General features: G+C 43.4%; 1 pseudogene; it reads right to left on the bottom strand.

Moving 5' to 3' along the window:
• Positions 1-850: 850 nt before the first annotated feature.
• Positions 851-954, bottom strand: LOC138262535 (U6atac minor spliceosomal RNA; annotated as a pseudogene).
• Positions 955-24,486: the final 23,532 nt, after the last annotated feature.

Raw genomic sequence — 24,486 nt, 5'->3', positions numbered from 1 at the left:
TCTACACTTCCAGATTTGTGGTAATCCACCGGCTAGCTCAAGAGTGTGGCTAAGTCTGGCAGCGTTGTCCCTCAAATACTGCTCTGCATACAAATTAGTCTGCTCAACAATCTCTTCCAAAAATATATTGTCCATAAACAACTCAAAAAAGTTGACGGGCAAAAAGTTTTCCGTATTAACTCGACACCCTGGGAAACCAGTAAACGCAGGCAACTGTGGCTGCTCCATGCTTGGTGCAACCCACGTGTCAGGTCTTCCAATGGGAAGCCTTTCAGCTGCTGGCTCCTGCACCACATCAGTGTGTTCCTCTAAAACAGGCTTTCTCTTTAGACATAAGACAACACAATAAACATTGTGCATAAATCTAAGGACAATTTCACACACAATCCTGCATTCAGTACACCACTTACAAACATGTCATTCATGCATGGCAACAATACTCCTCTGGAGTAAATTTATTTACTTACCTAAAACATTCAACTACCTATACCGCAGGACAACCACTGCCAAAACTGCAACAAACCACAGCAAAGGAAGCAAAAGCTTTGAACTAGAACAAAAAGAATAAATAAACTGTTATTATCATAAATGCAAATACTTTGCCAGTTGACAAGCACCCTGCCACCAACCATTTTTTAAGTTTTCCCTTGTGTCTAGTGTTCTCTGCTCGGGGCAGATGGGCCTAAAATAAAATTGGCCAATCTGACCCCAAGGGGTGCAGAAATGCCATTGAATTTACTGCCCCCTTTGGGCGGTGACCCTTGCCAAAGGGGCCACACCCCACACAAAACACACACATGATCCCTGGCACAAAGTGGATTCTGCCCCCCTTGGGGGCAGATGGGCCTGAAAAAAAAATAGGCCAATCTGCCCCCAAGGGGGGGGCAGAACTGACCAATAGTGTTTTTAGCCCCTTGGGGCGACCCTTGCCCAAGGGGGTGCTCCCCCCAACACAAAAAGAAAAAACAATCCCTGGGGGAAGGAGGGCCAACAAAAACTAAGCCAATCTGCCCCCAAGGGGAGCAGAAATTGCCTAGATTACATTGCCCTCTTTGGGGGGCGACCCTTGCCCAAGGGGCCAACCCCCACACAAAGCACACACCCACATACACACACATGATCCCTGACGCTAAGGCCTAAAATAAATAGGCCGATCTGCCCCCAAGGGGGGCAGAACTGCCCAATAGTACTTTTTGCCCCTTGGGGTGACCCTTGCCCAAGGGGGTGCCCCCAACACAAAAAAAAAGAAAAAAGAAAAAATAATCCCTGGCGTCTTCATGGTTTCTGCCCCAAGGGCCTACAAAAACTAGGCTAATCTGCCCCCAAGGGGGTAAGAAATGGCCTAGATTACATTGCCCCCTTTGGGGGGGGTGACCCATGCCCAAGGGGCCACCCCCCCACACAAAGCGCACACACACACACACACACACACACACATGATACCTGGCGCTAAGTGGATTCTGCCCCCCTTGGGGGCAGAAAGGCCTAAACAAATAGGCTGATCTGTCCCCAAGGAGGGGAGAACTGTTAAATGGACATAATGGTTACGTCCATGGCGCCTCACAGGCGCAGCCATGGACGTAACCATTATGTCCATGGTGAGCAAGGGGTTAAAGTATCTATCCAATAGTATGCATTAAGACTAGGGTGCATCTATAGGGTGCTTAAGAGCATATAAACATTGTCACACAAAAACAGCATTAATGCCATCCTAGACAACACAGTTCAACTTATTACCTAATCTAAAGAAGTACTGAATCAATTTTGGATATATTACAAAAGGCTATATAAAGAATCTGTCATTTGTATATTAGAAGACAAGCTTGGATAAGGCCTGCAATCTTCTATTGAGAAACATACTTTAGAATCAGCCCAGACTAAATAAACAAATAACCCTAGATGAGGTAATTATCATTAAAAAAAACTCAGTGGAAGGGAGACAGGTGGCAATTCTTTAGTAATAGAGGTATATAAAACGGTTGCTGACATCTTAGTTTAATTAAGGGAGTATCTAAAGGAGCTGCAACACCCTCCAGCACCTCCCTCCCATGGGAAATAATAAATGTTGTGTTCTTTAAAAAAAGGGAGACCTAAATAAGATATAGGCTCCTATTGCCCTATCCCTTTAATTAATGCAGACACTAAGCTGTAATCAAAAATCTTGCCAATTCATCTTGCAAAATGTATAAAATAGTGTTACAACATCAACACAACTTTTTCCTATCTGGGGCACAAGTAAATATGTAAATATGGCAATCATTTTATTTCATACAGCTAAAGTGTTCCATAAGTATATTGCCATGATTCAATTTGATGCAGAGAAATCATCTAACCGTGTCCTTTTAATGGTCATGTGGAAAATAGGGTATGACCAAATTGTATTAAGTGGCTACAGATGCCATAGGTGGATCTCCAGGCACGAACCATGATAGAAGAAAGTGCTTCATCCCCATTTAAGATCACCAGTGGTACATGGCAGGCTCGCTTAGTATCCCCATTGTAATTTGCTATCTACCTTGAACGATATGTGAAATGCAAATTAGGAAATACTGCCATACATCCAGTAGAACCAAATGAATATAGCTTAAAACTTCCTGCATATGCAAACAATGTGGCTGTCTATAAGAATGAATGAAGACACAGTTTCCTAAATAGAGCAGGAAGCTGCCTTGTTTGGTAGAATATCAGACTACCACTTAAACACATCTAAAAACAAATATTTGCCTATCAACAAATTGATACACATGACGGTCTAGCTGTAAGAGAAGCTGTTGATTTCGGGTCTCCAATGAAGTTGAACTGATTGGCCAGAAAACGTAAGAAAATGATTGAATAGACTTGGTGTAATTGACACAGATTATACATCAGTCTAATAGGAAGATGCAATTTAGTTACAATATCAATCCATTCTAAGTTTTTCCTTTCATTTTGTCCCATATCATTAGCAGACACTATGTTTTTTTAGAAAACTAGAATCCACTACAAATGGTTTCTTCTCAGGGAAAAATAAGATCATTGAGGTGATTAGATTTTTAAAGACGCTTCTTAATAAAGGTGTCAGGGCACTCATAGATGTTTGGTTCATTACTGGGTGGGGAAGTAATACACCCTCTATTTATCATATTTGTTTAGGTGAAATAGCCAGTGGTAAATTTTTTGCGATTACCAATCCGGACAGTCAGAAAAGGGTGAAATTGAAGGTGGTGAGTGCCATCTTTGCAATAAGGAAACCTTCATGGATGATGCTTAACAGGATGCATCTTTCTTGGTACACTCCTTTGTGGAGGAAATTATCACTCCCGAGTTCAATACTCTGATATTTGGACCTCTAAGGGGATCTGTGCAGCTGGAGATTTACTTAATCCTGGTATTTTGGTTCTTCTGATGAATTATAGATAGAGTATAAACTTTCTAGAACACAGTGTTTTAAAGTATTTGCAAATTAGGACCTATCCGAAAGGATACCTGAGAAATTAAGCATGGAAGAAGGACCTTTTCAAGAGATTTTAAGAAATGGACCACCAGCCACTACTAATGGAGTAGTATGTAAATTGCTATCAGCTACACTTGATACTGGCATAGTATTGCTGTCCTTGATGTAGAACAGAGACATGGGTATTAAAATATATATAACAGGAGATGGTTTACAGTCTAATAACATGGGTCTTCACATGTTTAAAGAAGCTAATCTAAAGCTACATCATTACAAAGCAGGCAATAAATTGTACTATACACCTATGAAATTGTTTAAATTAAAACAAACAGGATTTCAAATGTGCAATGTATGATGAGAAAGATGCCTGGGATAGCCACATGTTTGTTAGCTGCCAGCAGCCAGAAGAACTTTAGGATGCAGTGACCAAAAGATTCAGCACACTTATGGGACGAGATATAGGAATCACAACTCAAACCATATGGATTGGTTTTGATGAATGCATTCCAGAAGCAACTTTCCTCAATTTAAATTTCTTATTTGTAGATTGCCAAACAGTGGATAGATAGGAACCCACCACAGAGAGAACAGGGATGGGCATTTATTTTGAGTGCACAACCTAGAGACGGCTACTTACAGAGTCAAGGAGGGGTTTGTAATGACATTTTAAATCTATTGGGGGGGCACAGGATTGGCTTCAGATAATTGTTTTAAACCAATAGAATAGAAAATAAATTGATTTATCCAGATGTTACAAATTGACATTAAAATGGTGTATTTTACAGATACAACATTTATGATGACATTTTTCTTTCCCATTGTTTTATTCAATTGATTCGTAATGCTGACTTTCTCAATAAAAAAGGTACATTTCTTCTGAGTATAAGCCCAACCCTTCTAGTCTGGAGACAGTGTAGTTATTAAGCACAGCCCATGTTAATTTTACCAACCCCTGCATCGGACAAATGGTAACTTGCTTCCACTGCACCAATCATCCTGCAGCACATATTCACAAAGTGGAATGTTCTTCGAAGTAATCACTGTTAGCCCCTACGCTGCACAAGAGTATTTCCCCAACATACATTGTGAAGAGTCTCCAATAAATAGTTAACTACCTTCATCAAAACATCTCAAATTGAATCAATCAACAATCTAGTCAACTCTCCCAGCTTTGTAGCACAAAAAGGCGTGGTTACCAAAACTCTAACAATGTCCACGACCAAACAAATATACCAAAAATCAAAACAATAACGATAACTACTACAATGTGAAGATGAGAAAAATCTTATACTCAACTTCACATCACTTGCTCCACATTACCAAACACTCAAATATCCCCCCTCAAGTTACAATCTTGATCCTCTCCTGACTGTTAACCTAGCATGTCCAAAGAATCTGACCTCTTCATTCCTACCAACTTCTCTACCATTTCTTAAATAATTTGCACTCTTGTAATACTCTCCCTAGTTCCAACTAAGCCTGTCAAATTCCAAACTAAACTGCCTACATCTTACATACCTTTCACTCCTTCATAGAACATATTCCCTTCAGTTCTAAACCTGTATATACTACTCAGCCATTGACCAAATCACACATTTGTCCCTCAATCACCTACATCTCTACATGAAATTGCTTCCTTCTATCTGCTCTATCCTTTTCAGTCTGCTCTGAAACCCATCTTACACATTCATTAATGCTTTTACACCCCCTCTCTCCTTTCCCCTTTACAACTCACAAATTACTACACAGTTGGTCCAGGAGTTCACACTCTAACTGTACCTTCTTTCCTTCTCCCACAATTCTAAATCATTTCTAACTTTCTTTTAATCTTACCTGGATCCTTTCTTACCAGTACACTCTTCATATAAATACCTAACCAAACCTACTATACTCTCTCATCAACCTCCTCTTAAATGTTCGTAATTCCTCTCCTGCAATCCATGGAATGCCAGAGCAATTAATAAAATTGTCTGATCAATTATAAAAAAAAATGCATCCCTAACAGATGACTGCTCAAATGAATCCCAGCCAATGAGCCTTCCATGAAAACATGGCTGGCTGACACGTGAAGTAAGGCTGCTAAAGCCATTGGAAAAACCTTAAAGGCTAACATCAACAATGAAAAAGATAGTTATTCAGCACAACTACAGAACCTGTGAAAAAATCAAATAAACAACTCTACTACTACTATCACATCTCAAGCATAAAGGGACTTCATACAATTATAAATGAATTATAGAATCCAGCATACAACAAAACAAAAGTAACGCACTTGCAGAAACTATAGGATTCTTTGGCGAGTAATTTAATCAGAAAGCTAAATTAATTTGAAAGATACCATAAAATGAAAGTGCATCTTAGCCCCAACATTCAATAGGCAACCTAATATCTATCCACATCATGGTTTAAAACTTCTCCTCATTACCTCTCTCTCAGTGAAAGACATCTTCAACACAAGCCTTTGGCTCATCAGGTAATCAGTGGATCCATGCACAACGCACATTTTCGAGAACATACTCCTTGAAAGTCTTGTGGCCACCCCAGTCAGAGTGATAATCAATCTTCTGCGACTAGAACATAGCCAGATTATTATCTGACTACAAACATATCCTCCTAGACTACAAAGAAAGCCTGGTTCTGATCATGTACACCCTAAAAAATACCAGTGAATTAGCATTTAAACCTTGTGAGCCAACAACAGCAAATAGGATCAAGGCCATCCTAGACACAGGTCAACTTATTACCTCAGTCAGTTTCTAATATGCTATCAGAGACTATATAAAGAATGCGTCACTGGTACACTAGAAGGCATGCAAGCACATGGCTTGCAATCATCTATTGAGAAACTCTATTTAGAATCAGCTCAGTCTCGATAAATCAGTAATCCTATATGAGGTAATTATATTAAAAAACTATTCCTAGAGGAAAGACAGAAAGACACAGGTGAGTATTCGATAGATAAATAGATAGATAGATAGATAGATAGATAGATAGATAGATAGATAGATAGATAGATAGATAGATAGATAGATAGATAGATAGATATGACAATAAGGGGGTATGTGAAGGAGATGAAGCCCCCTCCAACATCCATTACGGAAAATAATAAATATTGTTGTGTTATTTAAAAAAGGGATGCTCGAAGATAAAGATTCATGTTGTCTTTTCTTTCAAATAGCAGTATATTAGTTTTTAGATACTTTCATACATACATCAGCATTTATTGTAGATAATGATCTGCTGTCATACTACTAAAATGTATTCTGTTACTGCTGTGGCACTGAGATCTCACCGGTTGCAAACTGGAAAAACATCAAATCAATAGTTGATTCTAACACAGAAACAACCAAAAGCATACTTGAAACAGTCCACCACCCTACTCTTCTCTACAGATGTCACAATCTAAGAATTAAAGCAACCGAGCTCAATTAGATTTAATTTTGCTTCACTCATAAAATGCTGACATTTCACATCTAGATTTCTCTTCTAATCCATTCTACTTCATAGCTGGCATACTCAATCCCTACTCCCCTCTTGTTTAACATCTATCTCAGTCCACTGCCAGACCTCGAATGCTCCTTTAATATTAGTTACTAAGCTATTGACAATCAAACTTTCTTAAACATTGAAATCTCCTCTGCCCTTAACACGTGCTGTAAGGAAATGTCTAATCAATTAACCACTGGATATTTACTAACTACCTCAAAGTCAACACTGTAAAAAGAGGGCCCATTACCTGTGGCAGTCATAAAAATAAGCTCAGTTGACCATTTAGTCACAGGAACTAGAACCCCACCATCCAGACTTGCTTAAACGGAGGTCCCTAGTCGGGATCATGAACACAAAACTGTCTCTTATACCACTGTGTAAATCAAATGATCACATAAAGATTCCACTTGGTGAGATATCACAAATGAATTCTGCCACACCTTTGGTTCTCACAGAAGGTCCAAACCACCATCAGATTAGCACTCTGCCACCTTGACTGTGCCAATAGATTATATCTAGGAGCACTTCACAGCTGCTCAAGGTACTGATCTATTTCCATAGCACACATGGTTTATTTTTCCTACCCCAGCATTGTGTAGCCAGAAGGATCATTGTATTTAAAACATTGTGCATACTTCGTCGAGATACCCAAGGGTCTGAAGCATTGTTCCTGTAACAAAAACTCTAAATAAATACCCAAACAAGATATTGCAAATCAAGTTCTGCCCCAATATTGACCGTTCATCATACAAAAAGTTTCTAACAGGTAGATCATCCTTCTGTGTCCCAACAGCCAATCACTGGAACTCCTTGCTGGCTTGAATAACGACTACTGACAATAAATTGTGATTGCAGAAAGCATTAAAACATTGCTCATCCCGTAAGACAAAGCACATGAGATATAAAAATTGAAAAGCATGTAAGTATAGCTGCTCACACTCTCCACAACACTTCATGTGTATGTGCAGAATGCCACACCTTGTTTGGAGCATGTGTTCGAACAGTATGCATCTAAAAAAATATCTACCACATAGGCCTTACCACATTCAATACTTTACCATCTCCAAAACTGGACCGAGGAACCAATAAAAATCAGAGTGCTTCGCAGGCTAGTTAGAACTATGAAGAGCCATACAAAAAACAATTCCAATACAATTGGAGGAGATGTTTAAAACACAAGTGGAAACAACATATTTGTTTTGTGACAATGATTCCTTTAACATTATCTCCAAAATATATATCCAGGGGTCATGCCTCCAGTCACACAAATATTGAAAGGGACTGGAAACCAAAATTGTGACCTTTGTTAGAGAAAAAAGTTATTTACCTTCAATTTCGCCTGGTAGAAACACTATCTAGCCACAGATTCCTTACCTTAATATATTCCCCAGGCATCGGACTAGGGGCCATATGTACGAACACATTTTCCCATAGACATAGAATGGGTAAAACCCTTTGCTACATCTGGCCCTAGATCCAGAAATTTTCAAGTAGTACCCCTGTAAACCAGTAGGCGGCATTGGTAGGCTCCACATCGGCATTCTTCACACCAGAAGTGGCGAACGTGGTGCCAATATAGGCTCCAAAACAACATGCTGACATCAGTTTTGTTCCACAACTTTCCACACTAGGAGCATGGAGCTTCAAGGAACACGGACAATTGGTGTGCATTTCTAAAGCCCTTACAAGGGAGACCCTCACACTGTAATCAATTTGCAGAGCGGGGTGGATGGGAGGGTCTGTAAGGAATCTGTGGTTAGATAGTCTCAACCAGATCTGATAAACACTTCTAGCCATAGATTCCTTGGCTGGGGAAAGAAGATAGATGTGCAGCTGACTCAATTCCAGTTCATCAGCCACTACTGAAGGTCTTTTGCAGTTCCCTCCAAGATCTTGATGGTGTCAGAGTACTCCCTAATGCTGGGCCCACTGGGACTTCAGGTCCCACTGCAGAGCTCGCATTTGCCAATGGACGTGTCACAAGAAAGGTGCGGGAGGCCATAAGGCCTGACAGCCTCAGGGTCAGTCTCACTGAAATCCAGGATAGAGCCTGAAACATAGGAATCATAGCCTGAGTATCCTGGACATTCAGGAGCATAGGCCCGAAACTATACTGTGTCATTAACAGCTCCGATGAAAGGAAGCATCTAAGAGGGAACTAGGTGTGACTTTGGAATGTTTATAGTGAACCTCAGCAAATGCAGGAGGTCAGCGATAGTCTCGAGGAGGGAGAGGACTGCCTGGGGTGAGCACATCTTCAACAGCCAATCATCGAGGTAGGTGTAGACTTGAACCCCAAACCTCTGCAGATGTGCTGCAACCACCACCATCACTTTCAAGAATACCCTCAGGAAGCTGGTGAGGCTGAAAGGGAGCACAGCAAAATGGAAGTGCTCTTAGCCCACTGTGAACTGCAGATAATGCCTGTGGGCAGGCAGGACAGGACTGTGGAAATATGTGCCCTGCAAGTTCAACAAGGACTCCATCCTTCTTGGACACCAGAAAGTAGTGGGAATAGCAACCACAGCCTACTACTGATGCCCGTGCCTTCTCAACTTCTGATGCCGGTATCTTCTCAATGGCTCCCTTTACCAAGAGAACCAACACTTCCAGATGAGGCAAGGATAGATGGTCTTCCAAGAAGCGATCATAAGTGGGAGGCATGGGTGATGAGGTTTCCAGAAAGGGAATAGAGTAGAAAAATCAGTAAAATCTATCTATTGGATGTTATTGACTAACATATAAAAAAGATGTGCTGTTCTGGGGAAACATTAATACTAGTCTAGTATTTTAACTAGTTACAGGTAAAATAGAGGAAGCATCCCTTATCGGATACACAAGCTCTCACCCACCGAAGTGTCACTCTTCATCATCCGACCGTGCTCCTCAATGGTCAGCAGGCCCCACAATAAGGGGGATCTTTGCCAGAGATCTTTTCCTTACCCTAAAATTGCTTGGAAACAGCAGTCGAGTAATGCCCTGCAACTTACTAGGAGGAGGGATGAAGGAAAAAGTGGTAGACTGGGTATAGGTAAGACTAAAATTGGCTATGGGTTTTCAATAATTTTTTACTATTTTTATTTATTATGCTGAGTACTCATGTCAAGATTAAAAACAAATATAGAACCTAGAGGAATGCCAATGAATCCTAGGTTCTCAATGAGGTCAACAAATTTCTTTTGCAAGTCTGCTCACAAAGGAGTAAATGGCAAATCATCGGGACCGGAGGTTAAAGCCCTAATCGACCTAATCAAAAGTGCTTACCAGACAACTAATGTGCCCTGTTTTCTATACAGCAAGGATATATCAACAGTAAATCTCACAATGAGGATCAATGCAGCAGACATCAACACAGGAACAAACATAAAAAACACAATTTACACATAAATAAGGTTACAACAGGCACAGTTGTGAAAGAATAATAGTCATGCCCCAGTCATGAAAAATAGTGAGTGTAGCACACTGCAAACAGGATTGTGGTCACTCCGTTGTAATCATCATTTTCCATCTTACCCGTTATAGTGAATGAGCCCATGGAATGCATTGAAATGCTTCCAGAGCTCCCAACTAATTTGTAGAAAGTATGTGTCTTAGCAAAGGAACTTCTCTCAGCATGGACAAAACTAATATCATGTGCTCAAAGCCTTCAACTTAGGGTCATTCAACAGTGTAATAGAAAACCATTCCACTCGTCGGCATTCCAGAGATATTTGTGACTGTGGCGAAGTCTGTTTTGAACTCAGCCAGTGCAACGGCATGCTGGTGTGGCATATCAGATACGTAATTGAGACATCATAATATCCTGGAGCATCTGGAAAGTCAATAAGCGTGTTTGTGCCAGGCGCCATCTTGGATGGTGAATACACAGAGCATGCGATGCATCATACAAACATAGCTGGTGTGTCTGGAACATGCAACGGCATGTTGGATAATAGTTGCTATCTAAAAATATAAGATAAAATTTGCAATGTTTAAAAATGCACTTAAGAGGATACGCTTTCATATGAAAATGTATTTAAAGAAGGATTACTCAGAAATATTTTGTGAAGGGAAAGTGTTTAAAAATAGTGAACAGAGAACAATAAAGTTTAACAAAAAAGTTGTACAAATAGAAGGCATCACTCATTAGGCCACACATCACGTCCTCAGTAGGACTATTTGAGAAATAGAAACACAAGCACAACGGTTTACAAATTCCCCAATATGCCAGGGGGAGTGTATCATGAAATAGTTGTTGCAGTGGGGGGTACAGTAAGTCACTTGAATGAAGCTAATGGTATTTCTTTGAAATATCTGAGATAATTATGGTGTCTTATTTCTTTGAATTATATATGAAGACACATACATGGCTTATGAAGTGTCAACAACAGTTCCCTAAATTCGGTGACAAGTGAGTCATGCTGAAAGTCTTGTGAGCATCGTGAGGTAAGATAATGTGTTTTTTGTGAAAGTGCCATTCAAGGTATTGCATCTTTGAGCTCATGTGTGTCTGTTTGGAGTTTCTACACCAAACGTTCTTTCGTCAGGAGTCTCTTTTGTATACCTGGTGCATCTTGCAGTTTATGAATAATGATCCACTTTAAATCATTTGGTGTATAGTTTTTTTTTTTATGTAGTGGTTTGTGAGTTTAGTGGCTGTATGGCGACACCTGATCATACTCGGCTGTTCATTTTTCCTGGACTTGACAGGCCTGGTGGTCATGCTAAAAAAGAACACGTTGCATGGACATTGAATCAGATAAATGCAGTTGTTGTTGTTGCAATCAGTCTGTTCAGGTAGTTGACATTTATACTGTAGGTCTAGGTTAATCTCTTTAGTAATTGCTGTGAGATGACAGCTATTACAATAACTACAGGTAAAGTGACCTTTGATATTAGGAAGATCATTGTTTAAAGTTCCCTTGGAAATCAAGGATTTCCAGGGCATAGTATTCATCAGTTGATCTCTCAAATTCTATGACCCTTTAAAAGGAAACTGCAGTTTTAGTAGGTCAAGTCTACCCCTATTCAGCATGTTCCATTTTTTACTAATGATTCTTTGAATATCACTGGACGTTGGAGTAAAAGTTGTTGGATAGGTGATCAGATCATTGCTTAGTTAATGGACTGTATCTAACACAGTTTCCCTGTTATTTCTTGCTCTTTTTCTTGTGTTGCGGATAATTCTTTCTAAATAACCCGTCCCTCTTCATTTAGTCACTAGATCAGCAGCTTGATCATTGTAATCTTTCGAGGGACTACAATTAATCCGAAGTAGTAGGAATTGTCCGAAAGGTAAGTTCTGTTTTACGGCCCTGAGGTGGTGACTGTCAACTCAATCAAGGGTGTTTGACCCATGTGAAGCAGTTTTTGACCTTGCAACGTCTTCTTTCCAAATTCCAGGGATATCATCTATGAATCAATACCATAAGGGTATTTCATGTTTGGTGGTATTGAAAATAAAAATATTCGCAAAGTTATGCATGTATAGACATGCCAAACTAGACACAAATACGCTTCCCATGGAAGTCCCCTGGATTTGTAAATACACGGAGCTCTCATATTGAAAGAAATTGTCCTTCAGTGCTATACTAGTACAATCCATGATGAAACGTTTTGGTGTTATGAATGTCCATGTGGAGGCACTTAGTACTTCTATCACCATAAGAGTGGCATGCTGAGGGATGCTGATGTAGAGTATCCATCTAAGGTGATCAGTAGATAATGTGCATTTCAATTGTATTGTGTGAAGAAGTTTGAGCACATCTTTTGTCCCTTTGAGAAAATATGTTATAATTTAGACTAAAGGGAGTAGAAAGGAGTCACAAAACATGGAAAGAGGTTCAAAGAGGGGATCTATCCCATAGACAATGAGGTCTCCTGGTTGTGGGATCTGTCCTTTATGAATTTTGGGAAGCATCTAGAAATAGGGAAACCGGGGATTTTGGTTTTGTAAAAAAAAAAAAAAGCAGATTTCTCATTAGTGATCAAAACCACCCTCTCTGCTTCATAGGTCACGGTTGTGATTCTTTTGTTCAGGCTTGTTGTGCGATCCACCATGATTTTCCAATAGCTTTAATCATCTGAAAGCAATCAGAGGAATTCTTCCATATACATTTTGGTGGTCATGACACCACAGTACCTCCTTTGTTGGCTGGTTAAAAACAGACTTTCTCAGCAATCTCAAACATCTCCGGAATGCCAACCAGAGGGATAAGCTTTCACCCATGCTGTCCATTCACTCCAAGTAATTAGGGGGTCTAGCACATGATATTAGGTTTGTCCATGCTGAGGTAAGATCCTTTGCTAAGGTGTGTACTTTCTCCAAATTAGTTGGGAGCTCTGGAAGTGTTCCAATGGCATTCCATGGGGCCCGTTCACTTTAATTAACAGGTAAGATGGATGATGATGATTAATGTCAAGGGACCACAATCCTGTTTGCAGTATGCTGCGCTCACTATTTCTGCATGATTGAGGCATGACCATTATTCTTTCACAACTGTGCCTGTTACTACCTTATGTATCTACAAAATGTGTTTCTTGTGTTTGCTCCTGGATTTGTGACTTCTACACAGTGGAGTAACATATGCCCCTGAAACTCCTGTGGTGCGGGGGGCCTTGAGCTCCAGCGGGCCCCCCTTACCAAAAATGGTAGGTGGTTGGCCGGGGAGGAGAGGGAACACTCCATGTACTTTTTAACAAATCATAGATTGGAGATCCCCCCCTTCATAGTGAGATTTACACTTGATATTTCCTTGCTTTATAGAAAATAGGACATATTAGTTGTCTGACTAGCACTCCTGATTAGGCCTTTATTCTCCGGCCCTGATGAATTGCCATTGACTCCTTTGTGAGCAGACTTGGGCAAGAAACCTGTTGACCTTATTCAGAACCTAGGATTCATCGGCATCCCTCTAGGTTCTATATTTGTGTTTCATTTTGGCATGAGTTCCCAGCATAAATAATAAATATTTTCATTGAAAACCCACAGCCAATTTTAATCTTCCCTATTCCTGTCTACCATTTTTCACTTCATTCACTCCTCCTCCTAGCAAGACAGAGGACATTATCCAGCTGCTGTTTCTAGGCAATTTTAGGGTAAGGAAAAGATCTCCTGCAAAGAGCCCTCTCATTGTGCCCACTGGGCATTGCACTAAATGCCCATGTTGGTAGAAGGGTACACTAAAGGAGCCTGGAGGCTGCAGCTGCTGGGGGTGGGAACCTGGGTCAAATCTCTGGCTAGTGGCCCCATGTGGTTTTTGGGACCCATGTCCTTGGTCACAAAAAGGTTGGGAAGCCTGTTGGCCATGTTGGCTAATTGGAAATTAACGCAACTGCGAGCCTCTTCCATAGCCACTAGAGTGGCGGAAGGCGGTCTAGGGTTGGCAAGGGGCCATAGATAGGCCAAAGGACCTGGCCATAGCTCTGCTACCCTTAAAGCCCTCCAGTACTGAGCCCGGCTTCTCAATAAAAAGACAAGAGCAATCAAAGGGCATATTCATGAGCGAGGCTTGGACATCCCCTGAAAAGCCAGTGGTTATCAGCCAGGCATGACACCTAAGGGCCACTGAAAATTAAATTGCTCTGTCCAGCGAGTCTGTTGTATCTAGTCCACATCTGATGGTGAACTTCACTGTGTCCCTGCCTTCTGCAATTACCTACAACAGCCTGGCTCAGGACTCCTCAAGATCATGAGCAGCACTTGGGCAACCAAGTCCCAGATCGTATGGGTATATCACCCCCAGAGAGACATAGTTTTAATCAACCCCAGTGCTGGGTTGTTGGAGGAGAGAATCCAGCCTCTTTGATTTCCTATCCAGCAGAGTGGTAGGGAACCCGCCTGGGTGAGGTGCTGCACGATGAAATTGTGGTCCACTGGAGTGAAGCGATGGCGGCAGGCAACTTGCATGTGCACAGGAGCCCCTGTGCTGGTCTTGGACCAGGCCCCAGGTAAGACATTGGTTAGGGCTTTATTAAATGGGAGTAAATATTCAGAATTCCCAGCTGAAGCACCTCTACCAAGACATTTGTTTTGACGGTCACTGACGGCAACTGAAGGTCCAAAACCTCAGCCAGCCTCCGCCACACCATAACGAATGAAACACCCTCTCCTCTGAACCTGTGGTAGGGGGAGAGACCAAGCCAGTGTCCGGTGAGGTGTCAAACCTACTGACATCTGCCAGTTCCTCCTACCAAGTGTCCTCTGTGTCATCTAAGGGATGCTGTTATTAATAAGGGTCCTCAAACCCCTCCCATTTGATCCCCTCTCCAGGCCTGTTGAATGAAAAAGGCACTGGCTCCAACTTGTAAAACATGGTCGTGGTCTGCACTGGCGCCACCATCTAACGACACCCGTCCGGCTCTGTGTCAGGAATAGCAATGGGGATGGTGCTGCCGAGAGCGTCAGTACTGGAGCAGGTACTGAGGAAGGTCCCGGTCTTGTGAGCAGTGCCGATCCAGATGCGGCACTAGATCCAAAGGGCCTGATGAGTAATGAGGGCAACCCACAAGTGGGAATCCCGTGGGGGTGCAACCCAAAACCATGTGGCCTAAAGGCACTTCAGAGAGGTCGGGACGACCAAACATGATGAGCGCATGGCCTAAAAAAATATATTTTAGCTGGGCGGGGGTTGCTCCGGCTCTGGAAAAATTAGGTAGGTACGGAGCGGACCCTGATGCAGGCTCCGCAGATGAGTGAAGCATGGGGTGCCGATGCTCTCATGCCTCATCCCAGGACTTGGACAGGTGTGGTGAAGTCGAAGACCTTTTCAGCTTCTTGAACTTCTTTTTGGGGGGGAGGACTAACCCCATGTCTTGGATCAAGACGACAATTATTGGGTGCGTCTCCGCCAGCAGTCTCCAGAACTTCCAAGTGACTGGGATCGTGAATATCTCAGCGTTGTCCAATGTCGGGAAGCCAGGAGTTTGAGGAAAGGCTCCCTCAGTACGGCTGGGTGCATGGCACAGCAGTCCTTGCAGGTCTTAAAATCGTGGTCCTTCTGCAAGCACTACAGACAAACCAGGTGTGGGTCTGTCACAGCCTGTGTTAATGATGGTGTGTTTGTGGTGCTGAATCTGGCTAGTTTGGATTGTTTTGTAAGGGACAACAGAATTCCTGAGGGAAATCTGTGTACTTGTTTTGGATTTTTCATGGGCTGCCTAGTTGCTCAGTTCTATGATTGAACAAACGTATATGAGCACATTCTCTTCCACTGTATGTCCATGTAACACTGCATTCCTTTATAATTACTGTGATCTGCGTTCATTTCTATTAAGATGTGACTTTATTAGTATATGTGGAGGTTTTCTAAAGCACTAACCTGCCTTCTGAATAGTCAAAGTGCTGTGAGAGAGTGACAGGGCACAATTTAGTACGTCTGCAAGTACCCACCAGTGAATTAGAAAACTGCCAACGTGTGAAATGTTGGTTTTGTATGCAATTATTTAAAAATGTAGTCCACTGTTTAAATAAAATAAAAAAAGCCCTTGTTGGACAGAGGAAAAGGCGAAAAGAGGCTGAAGTGTCAGAAATAAGGAAACACTTGGTAAAGTGCATCACTGTGACCAGCTGCTAGGGGGAAACATAGATTAAGAACTGTGACCGAAGATCCCTCCACCACAAAAGCTAACTTCCACATATGCATGATGAACGTAACAAACACCCAAAAAAAACAGAAGTTCTCATCTTTGGGAACAACACCTCATCATGGATAGCAAGCTATCCATGAAGAAACAAGCTGACGTAGTCTCATCTGCCTGATTCCACACCCTTCATATGCTCCGCAAGATCTTCAGGTGGCTCCCAGCAGACACCAGAAGGACCATCACACAGGCCCTCATCAACAGCAGACTGGACTACAAAAACACGCTCTATGTAGAGAATCACAACACACCTTCTCAAGAGACTCCAGACAATACAAAATTCGGCAGCAAGACTCGTACTCGACCTCCTCATCTCATAAAACGACACTGGCTCCCGATTCAGAAGCAATACCAGTTCAAGATGCTGACCCACACCTACAAGGCCCTGCTCACGAAGGGCCAGCATACATCAGCTAATGCCTGACCTTCCACCAACCAACCAGACACCTCAGATCAGCTTCCCTCTCCGTCACAGACACCGCAAGAAGCCGTCAAACGAACAGTAGAGGACACTTCTTCTCACACCTGGCAGCCAAGGCTTGGAACAACCTCCCCCCTGCACCTCAGTACCACCCTGTCACTCCAGCAATTGAGAAAGGAACTAAAGACCTGGATGTTATGTTGACTAAACATTTCAGGGAACGTTGAAGCTGGTAAGTAGAAACAAATCCTCTAAAGCAGCTTCTTGACATTATCGAATCTCTTAACAAGAAACTTTCAGGGGCTCTATATCCTGGTACATGTGGAGCTCTGCCATGATTGTGTGTGTTGATGCAGAGCTCTGCATCAGATTATAAGATAAAGAAGTCAGGGGTGCATACACTTAATTGATGGAAAAGGCCTGTTGTGTTGTTCTTTATTTTGTACGCTTCTTAGTCTGCACTCAGATGGCAACCTGGCTGTGAGTGCGCAAAGTACCAGCAGACACAACAGCAATCGCTTGCGCAATTAAAGGTACGAACCCTGTTATTTAATGTGCAATTAAATCCTTCCTGCAACTTCTCTCATTTAGATGTGAAGACAGGCAACCCATGAAGATTTCCCCCCCACAGACCATGACACAGGTTGCACCTGAAAACGATCAGTAAAGCTAACCACAAATGGTAATGAAATACATTTTGTTTTTAATACTGTTAATGTCTCATCAGCAGAAAATAATCCAATTTACTTTGCTGGATCACAGAGCCCTTTGGTCCTCATAATGAAACTCAACAAGGAAACCAACTCTACATGGCACTTACCGCTGAAGTGTATATCTAAAACAGGAGGGGCAAACATCCTTAGTTGGGCTGCATGGGCTGTTGTTTTGTTGGAGGAGAAGGTTTCGGAAGCATGCAGAGGGCTCTTCCAAACAATATACAATTCTTTACCACACAGTGCCTTCACATGGTTGCGTAGGAGTAGGAATCATAAAGAAACTGAATTACAGATTACTATAGCAGGCTATTTATTTCATAAACTCCTTCAAACAGAGGGCAGTTTTGCTGGCAACAAGGAGATAATTGATCCCAAGGAAAATTGTCTTTAAACAGCTCTGCATGCCTTTGCAAGCTCCATGTCAGTTTACAAAGGCTTGTCTTTTCTACTCAGCTGTTGAGGAGTTGGTGGGATGGTACCGGGAAAGTCTTTAGATAGTAACAGCTGCAACAAAGGTTAACTTTGGGCAGCTTAGGGCTATACAAAGATATCTGACAGAACTTTGTGGAAAAATATCCCTCATGTCAGAAGCATCAGGGCCATAATGTTGGAGAAAGCAGCGTGAAGCAGCACATGTAGATGCCCAGCATGTCTCCAGAGACACACGGCTTGAGAACACCAGTGATATCATCGTAGGCATGAAGAAAGGTATTCTGACCTGGAGGAAGGCTGGATCCAATGTGTTGTGTACAGTGGGTGAGGCAGGACATCTTCCCTCTAAGAATGATGGGCTTAACATACACTCTGCTAGAACTATTGACAACCCCCCTCCTCCCCCCCCCTCCAAAGTTATAAAAGTTGGTTTGTCAAATGTAGTTCTGGTTTTACTCAAGAAGAAAGAGCAATGTGTGTGTAATGTCCAAGTTGTGTAGGATTGACCAAGGGGACATGGAAAATATTGTTGGCAGAAGAAGGTCTTCATTCAGGAATAACACTATAACACTATCAAAATGAAGGAACATTATGAAAGGCTCCCAGTTCACAGGTCTTGTAGCTGACATATGAGCCTGATTGAAGTAAGGCCATCAAGAAGTCAGTCTTCCACAGCAGAAGTTTGATAACATAATAATCCGATCCCATCAGATTGATGGTATACCATATCAGAGGGAACAAATGCATGAGGTCCATAAGATGCCCATAACAGTCTAAGGGATCATGGAGAATCATTCCTCTGGTCTCTTCCTGTAGGTCCCACAATCAATTTTCTGAGCATGTAAGTGGATTTATGCCCTTCGCTATTCCCTAGACATTTTTGGCATATTGGGTTCTTCTAGAGTATTACCCAGATTCCACCAGGGCTTCCAAGTTCAAAGAGAGGTGTCGGAGTTCAAAGCTGAAATCCTAAGGAACCATGTGCTGACTGATCCTAGGGAGGGGTGCAGCATTCTAACTCCTGCCATGTACAAAAGAGCCATCGCAAGAAAAGAATACGTAGACTCTGCAGTACTGGAAGCAAATCAGAGCAACAGATCTGGGTATGTCAGACTCCACAATGCAGAGAACCCTGGGCTCTCCCCTCAGTAACAGAGGGGCCATGAAGATAACTGGTTGTATTTGGAGTTGAGGCATATTGAAAAGGCCATTATGAGTGGACAATCCCAGGCTTCCTGGTGGATAGTCAAAGGCTTGCAGAAGAATTTCCCACTTGCTAGCCCGACAACTGGCCATTCTGGAGCTGTGAAACTACAATGTGGAAGTCTAGCAAATAAAATGATTTGTTGCAAAACTAATTTTCACAAATCGGATTTCCTGATGCAGAGGATGGTTATGGTGTTGCCTTTGTGGATCATAACCACCCTGAGCTACCGCACGGGTTTGAAAGCTATCCCATCATACAACTAAGACTGACATCAGCTCCAACTGGTTTATGTGCGGAGATGTCTCTCTTTTGTCATATAAGACCCTGATGGAGAGTTGCCTGCGGTGTGTCTGCCTAACCCATTCATACACTGAAGAGTCAGCTGTGCACATTAACTTCAGAGTAGTGGCAAATGAGAGCAGGTCTCCCTCATTTTAATGAAAGGATAAATTATGTATGAATCAGAATGAGCTTTGACTGATAGTCTTCCATCTGGTGTTATTGTTTGCCGGAGGAAGTTGCTAAAAAACCTGCTCTTGGTGTGGGGCTCCAAGTATCCTCAGGAGCCACTAGGATGTCGGGCTTATTTGTCAAGACATAACCTACTGTCTGGGTGATGGATAGTACCCTTTTGTGAGAGGAAAGACCCTTGCTAATCTGGATCCCAGGACCACCCCTACCAACAGAATCAGTTTTGACAAAATGGAGGTTTTGGGTTAGCTCACCGACAACCCCAGCCCCTAGAGGATTTTAATTGTCAGGTCCAAATGTAACCCTGGATCTTTCCTTGACGAAGCTTGGATGAAACATTTGTCTTGCCCAGGAACAAGGCTGGAGGAACAGTACTGAGATCCATGAGCAGTGTCCACTAATGAAGATCTAGACAAGACTACCAGTCTTTCCTAAGCGATATCTGTATTTTGGCAGTCATTAGTCTGAGCTTCAGCAGGTAAACAAATGTTTTAGATTGTGAAAATCCAAGATTGGATGGACTCCTCAGCATTACTTTTCCGTACAATTAAACAGTGAGAGTAGTTTCCCTGCCTCCTCTTTCAAGGAATGGGACTGGCTTGATTCCTCCTAAAAGAGGGATTTTTCCACCAACTTCAGGAGTTCTTCAACTGCAGACTGTGAAAGAGCTGGCCTGCATGATGATAGACGTGGCAGTTGGAGAGCATACTCTCCCCTCACCACTGAAAGTAGGCATGTGTATCTGGTGATCTGTTTCCAGTACTACTTTACACTATGTTAGAAATGGGTTCTCTGGTTGGCAGAGGTATACACCTTTGTCCAAATAGGGATCACAATCCCAGTCAGGGTAAGTCACACACAATCCAAATTAGCCTATGCCCACCTTCTGGTAGCTTGGCACTGAGCAGTCAGGCTTAACTTAGAAGGCAATGTGTAAAGTATTTGTGCAACAAACCACACAATAACAGTGAGAACACTACAAAAAGACACCACACAGGTTTAGAAAAATATAAGATATTTATCTGATTAAATTAAGGTCAAAACTATCAAGGTTTGCTAATCACAAGTTGAAATGTTACGTTTATAATGATAAGAAGAGTCTTTAGTTCTTAAAACCAAACATTGTCTCTTGCAAGCTCAAAGTACCAGGCTTGCGTCAAAATTACACGCACGACGACCGCAGAGGAAGAGATGCATGGAAAAAGGTAGGTGTGCATTGGATTTTCGGGCGCACACAGACGATGCATCTATTTTTTGCCACACGGCAAGGGCTTTGAGTCGAATTCCACCACATAGGCTTGAGTCCTCTATGCGATGCAGGGTCTTTTGACGCCCAGGAACGATGCATGGAAATCCTGAGCATGCTGGACGAAGTCACAGGTGCTGCATCGATCTGGTGGGTGAAGCGTCAGAGTTTATGTTGCACGGAAGGCCCTGCGTCGATTCCTTACACAGGAAGTCAGGCTGAGTCATTCCGGCTCAGCGATGCATCGAACTGGTGGGCTGTGCGTCAAACGCTGGCACTGCGTCAGTCTCCACTAAGGGAGCCGGGCTGCGTCGTTCCGGTTTGGCAATGTAGTGATTTTCTCACCGCTGGGCAGGCTTTGCATTGATTCCGGCAGGCTGTGCGTTGCTTTTCGCTGCACAAGGAGTTTCTTTGCAGAGATTAAGGCGGTCATTCTGACCTTGGCGGACGGCGGAGGCCGTCCACCAAGGTACCGCCGTCAGAACACCGCACCGCGGTCGAAAGACCGCGGCGGTGATTCTGACATTTGCCCTGGGCTGGCGGGCGGCCGCCAAAAGACCGCCCGCCAGCCCAGGGCAAATCAACCTTCCCACTAGGATGCCGGCTCAGAATTGAGCCGGCGGAGTGGGAAGGTGCGACGGGTGCAGTTGCAACCGTCGCGTATTTCAGTGTCTGCTGGGCAGACACTGAAATACTTTTTGGGGCCCTCTTACGGGGGCCTCTGCCGTGCCCATGCCATTGGCATGGGCACGGCAGGGGCCCCCAGGGGCCCCGCGGCACCCCCTACCGCCATCCTGCTCATGGCGGGAGAGCCGCCATGAACAGGATGGCGGTAGGGGGTGTCAGAATCCCCATGGCGGCGGAGCGCGCCCCGCCGCCATGGAGGATTCAGACGGGCAGCGGAAAGTCGGCGGTACACCGCCGACTTTCCGTTTCTGGCCGCGGCTGAACCGCCGCGGTCAGAATGCCCAGCGGTGCACCGCCAGCCTGTTGGCGGTGCTACCGCCGACCTCCGCCATGGCGGTAATTACCGCCATGGTCAGAGTGACCCCCTAAGTCTTTTTGGCCCTGAGATTTCAGGAACACAAGGCAAGCTCAATCCAAGCCCTTGGAGAGCACTTCTCAGCAGAGCCAGAGGCCTGCAAGGCAGCAGGGCAACAGCAAGACAGCAAGTCCTTTACAGCAAAGCAGTCCAGGTGAGTCCTTTGGGCAGCCAGGCAGCTTCTCTTGGCAGGTGCAGGTTCTGGTGCAGAGTGTCTTTCCCAAGAAGTGTCTGAGTTGGTAGGGTCAGGGACTTAGTTTATATACCCAAAAGTGTATTTGAAGTGGGGGAAGACTTGAAAGAGTGGTTTTGAAGTGCACAAGGTCCCCTTTCAGTACAATGCTGTCTGCCAGGGTCCCAGTAGGGGGTTTGGTAGTCCATTGTGTGAGGGCAGACCACTGTCCTTTGAAATGTAAGTTTCAGGCCCTTACCCTTCCAGCCCAGGAAGACCCATTCGGTATGTAGATGTGTGCAGGTGTGACTGAGCATCCTGTGTTTGTCTGAGTGAAATGCACAAGAAAGCGGTCAACCAGCCCAGCCCAGACGTGGATTGGAGACAGGCTGTAAGGCACAGGAGGAATTTAAGTGCAGAGAAATGCTCACTTTCTAAAAGTGGCCTTTTTAAAATAGTGATATAAAATCCAACATCACCAGTCATCAGAATTTTGTATTACCATTCTGGTCATACTAAATGTGACCTGTCTACCCCTTTCTGATCAGAACCTACCACTCAAACAGTATATTAGGGTAACCCGAATGTTAGCCTATGAAAGAAGCAGGCCTCACAGCAGTGGAAAACAAATTACCAGGACATATAAATCACACAGGTATATGCCCTGCCTTTTACCTACAGCCTACCTTATGGGTGCCAAGTCGAAGTGGCAGTTGATCTGCACACACAGGCCTTGCAATGGCAGGCCTGAGACATGGCTAAGGGGCTACATATGTGGGTGGCACAATCAGTGCTGCAGGCTTACTAGTAGCATTTAGTTTACAGGCCCTGGGCACATGCAGTGCACTTTACTAGGGACTTACAAGTAATTTAAATATGGCAATTGCGTATGAGCCAATGTCACCATGTTTTAATGGAGAGAGCATATGCACTTTAGCACTGGTTAGCAGTGGTAAAGTGTGCAGAGTCCTAAAATCAGCAAAAACAGTGTCAAAAAGTAGAGGGGGGCAGGCAAAAAGTTGGGGGTGACCACCCTAAGGCTGTCAGGTCTAAAATGTGAATCCCCCAGCTGAAAGTGGGGACAGCTACTCAACCCCTTGGGAGTTCTCATCGCTAAGGCGGATGTATTTGGAGAGACCATCAGCATTGGCGTGGTCAGTCCCTGGGCGATGCTCCACTGTAAAGTCCATCCCCTGTAGGGAAATGGACCACCTCAAGAGTTTAGGATTTTCATCCCTCATGTGCATGAGCCATCCGAGGGGCCTGTGGTCTGTCTGAACCCAGAAGTGAGTCCCAAACAGTTGTGGTCTCAGCTTCTTCAGTGCCCAGACTACAGCAAATGCTTCTCTTTCAATAGCACTCCACCTCTGTTTGTGTAGTAATAGTCTTCTGCTAATAAAGACTACCGGTTGGTCTAAGCCCTCCTCATTCAGCTGTGCTAGGACCACCCTTATGCCATTCTCTGAAGCGCCTGTCTGCACAATGAATTCTCTGGAATAATCAGGTGCCGTGCACATGGCTTCCTTTAGGGAGTCAAAGGCTTTCTGACAAGCCTCTGTCCAATTCACCAACCTAAGTTGCTTTTTGGATGCAAGTTCTGTTAAGGGGCCACTATGGAGCTATAACCCTTAACAAATCTTCAGTAGTATCCGGTGAGACCTAAGAAGGCACTCACCATTGTCTGGGTTCTAGGTGGTTGCCAGGCCTTGATTGTTTCAATCTTGGCCTGGAGGGGCTGCACCTTGGCACTGTCGCGTAGGCTCTCATTATTCTAATGAGACTACTGGATTTGAGCGGCAGAATCACCTGCAGTGTGGGAGACTGAGTCTAACCCACTACAGGTGACACCTGTTGGCCTAATCTGGGTTTTTGCTCTGGCTAACTAGAAGTGTTTCATCTCTACCTGAGAGCAGAGATGATTGGGCAGCCAAGCGCATGATACAATTGACTCCTCAGGAAAATCGTGGTCACTCAGATCACAGCCGTTTCTCTCAGTTACATTAGTCTCACATATAAAAGGACAAGCAGAGGCAGTATTTGTTTCAATAAGATGTTAATGATGCATCTGCATCTTAGATAATAAAGCATGTACTGCAGTAACCAGAACGATAAAGCGTGACAGGATTAAAATTGTGACAAGGAGAGTAAAGCATAGAAATAACGCTACCATATTGTCACTAGAGTCAACAGACTAATTCCTACCTAGGCTATATTAGAGCACAGCATTTTAAGCTCT

The sequence above is a fragment of the Pleurodeles waltl genome, chromosome 10 (genome assembly GCF_031143425.1).
Source record: "Pleurodeles waltl isolate 20211129_DDA chromosome 10, aPleWal1.hap1.20221129, whole genome shotgun sequence".
In the NCBI taxonomy this organism is placed as follows: Eukaryota; Metazoa; Chordata; class Amphibia; order Caudata; family Salamandridae; genus Pleurodeles; species Pleurodeles waltl.
This window is presented reverse-complemented; position numbering and strand designations above follow the sequence as displayed.